Raw genomic sequence first — 3535 nt, 5'->3', positions numbered from 1 at the left:
TCTTCAAAATTATTCATCATTATAAAGCCATTTACTAAAAATCAGTTTTTAACAAATAATAATTTTATCCTAAAAATCAATATTTTAATTTACAAACATAAATTTTGTATCAATAAGTATTTATTTCAAAATCAAAGGTTTTATTGATTTGAGTAAGAAAGATAGTAATGATAATATACTGCTATTTAATCGAAATCAAAGCAAGTTTGTTACGCAACCATCAACTATTAAAACCGAACTTTTTTCTTTTTCTTCTGTGTTTTATTATGTGCGGTGTTCCACTAAACTACTATACTATGTTTCTTTTTTTTTTTTTTTTGGCTATATCAACTTGTAACAATTAGCGATATAAATTTATTTTTTTATTAATTTTGTAGCTTATGGCTAATTAGGTTTATATCCATTACATAATTATTATTAAGAATTTATGTTAGTTTTTATTCTTTCTGGTTGACCTAACCTAATAACCAATTAGAAATTTATATGACTTCTCTCGATTTTTATTTTTTAAAAATAGTTAAACCGTGTTATAATTATAAATATTATTTTAAATACTTAACAAGGAAATATATTTTTTTTTAAATTAATTTTTATACAATATTTAGCAAAATATTCAGTTAAATTAAATAAATCATGTCATACTGATATATATTATTTTTAAATAATAATTAAATAAAATATAAAATAATAAAAAATAAATTATAGAAAAAAATAAGAAAAATATTTTTTTACATACTATTAATAATAGAAAAAAATGTGGGTCTATTTGCTTTAACATGAGTATTTAATGTTATGGACGGTTATATCTCTACGTTGATTTTAAAAGTTTTTGTTTATTTTATTTTATTTATGTTTAAAACAAAAATTGTTATTTTTCCTTAAGATGCAATTGATTTTATTGTTGCTTCTTTTGTATTAGTCTTTTATGCAATTGAGATGCACGCCTAGTTCTTCAATATATCTATAAGTTTTTCAGCAATTTGTTGGGTGGTTCAATGTCCACATTATTCCCAAATCATGTCCTCTAAAGCCTTCGTTGTCTCATATCAATCCTTTGTTGGAGTTAAAATTTTGAAATCATATTCTTATAATTAATATAATAAAATAATAATTATTAGATAATAAAAATATTAAAATAATATTTTTGATAGAGAAAAGATTGAAATTTATAATATACAAAAATATTAAATAAAATGAATAAGTATATATATATATATATATAATTAAAATTATAACAATTTTATTAGTGGTGCGGATGTGGAGCTGATATCAACACCGAAACGTGTTTCTGCTTTCGAGTTTCAATTTTATTGAAAATTTATCTCTAATTAAATCAGGTTTTCTTCGTTATAGTTGGGAAGATTCACATGAATACCCGTTCGAAAATAACTTTTCTATCTTTCTATGGTAATAAAATTAGAGAGATTATTATTACTTCTAAAAGAGAAAAGAAAGTATCAACAATAAATTGATTCAAGTGATAAGGGATGATTTGACCCTCTTAAACAAGTGGTTCGAGATTCGATATCTCATTCTTACATTTGAATAAAATTCGGTTAGAAGAAAAAAAAACACTCACTTTATATATCCAACAAGTTTTCTCGACATGAGATTGCTAGACGGTTTGAGAGTCTTTTTGTTTGTTTTTTTTTTTTACAAAGTGAAATTTATTTCTTATTTCGTGGAATATTATTTTCATTTTTGTCAACATTTTTTTTAACATGACCGTATTAAAATTCACAAAACTATAATTGCTAAACTTCTATTAAAACTCAAATATTTTTTCTACATTGTTTGAAATTAAACATTTATAAAATTAATATTCATATTATATATAATATTTATAAAATAATTTATAATTTATCATTACACTTTTATATCGATTAAATGTTACATAAAATAATAATTACATATGACTCATTTTAGAACTCATTATCTTTTGAATTAACTTTTATAATCTCTTTAAAATATATATTAAGTAAATATCAGTTGTCATTATAGAGGATGAAAATTAAAAATCTCTTTTGAATAACTCAAGTGCTCTCTATTGAATCCTATAAAAATAAAAATAAAAACCCACATCAACAACCTAAGAGTATTAATATAATTAATACACCTAATCATAAAGTATAAACACATATACTATTAAAATTAATCTATACATTATAATAAAGCAAACCTGATAAATTGGCAAGTTTGACACGTGTCAACAAACTAGAGTGTTAAGAAAATATAAGTTTCTATTAATAGAAATAATACGTGTTTATTCTTTAATGGCCAATTAAAAAAATAAAAGGAATGAATTAAAAATAAAAAGCTTTTTTTTTGTAAGAAAAGCATAAAACTTCTGTTACATCACGATCTTTGTCCACGATACAATTTAATGGTCAATTAAAAAATTAAAAATAAAATACAATAGACCACGACTTACAGTTTTTTCATATATCCGTTGAGAAGTTAATGGCCAATTAAAAAATAAGAAAAATAAATTAAAAATAAAATATTTTTTTAAGACAAAAATAAAACTTCTATTACATGAGAAATGCAAAAGTGAATGACCAATTAAAAATAAAATATAATGCACGACCTGACATTTCATATTTCACGGTTGAGAATTGGGTGGCCAATTGAAATGTAATCTATACAATATAATATCTCTTTTTTTAGAATAAAATTAAACTTATATTACACGACTTTGTACATGCGTCAGTTGAAAAGTTAGTGGCAAAAAAGAATAAAAATAAAAAGAATGGATTAAAAATACACTACACCACTACTTGAGGTTTAACTGTTGAGGATTTAGTGGTCAGTTAAAAAAGAAGAATAACAGCAAAATACAGTCACTAACACCACGACTTGACAGTTTTTGTAATTGTTTTTTAAACACTACTTTAGCAATCACCGCTTCAAATTAATTTAATTAAAAAAATTATTTTATTTTACGAATTCTTTTAATACTCCGTTAACCGTCTATCTTTGGTACTCTCTTATTTCTTGCGTCTCCCTTATAAATATCATTCATATTATCTATGTATACACAATTCTTTTAAGCTTTCTTTATCAAAGCGTTCTTATTCATCTTTATCCAATGTCTGAAACAAAAATCATATTTTGTTGCTTCAATTTCTCCAAGAAATGAGTCATGGAATTTGGTTGTTAGAGGTGTGCGAATGTGGTTTTTGTCTTGATCTCCTCAATGTTAAACAAAACTTTTATGCAATGGAGATAGTATTTAGTATTCAATGGAGATAGAATATATATTGTGTAAGCATTTATTTTTATATATAGTTATAAATATTGGTTGATAGATGATCATTGTTTTTATGTTGAATGTACTATTATTTCTTTTTTCTTTTTTATATACTAACTGAATGTACTATTATTTCTTGTATCTTATCCTTTGAATAACTATTTTTTTCATTAGAGGTGTTATGTCATGTGTTTCTTTTGAAAACATTTTGATTATATTTTTTTGGAGAGTGTTTTTAGTTTGTGTACTATAATTAATAATAGTGTTTGTTAGCTCTTTTGCCAA

Source organism: Cicer arietinum, chromosome 5 (assembly GCF_000331145.2).
Source record: "Cicer arietinum cultivar CDC Frontier isolate Library 1 chromosome 5, Cicar.CDCFrontier_v2.0, whole genome shotgun sequence".
NCBI classification, from domain to species: Eukaryota; Viridiplantae; Streptophyta; class Magnoliopsida; order Fabales; family Fabaceae; genus Cicer; species Cicer arietinum.
This window is presented reverse-complemented; position numbering follows the sequence as displayed.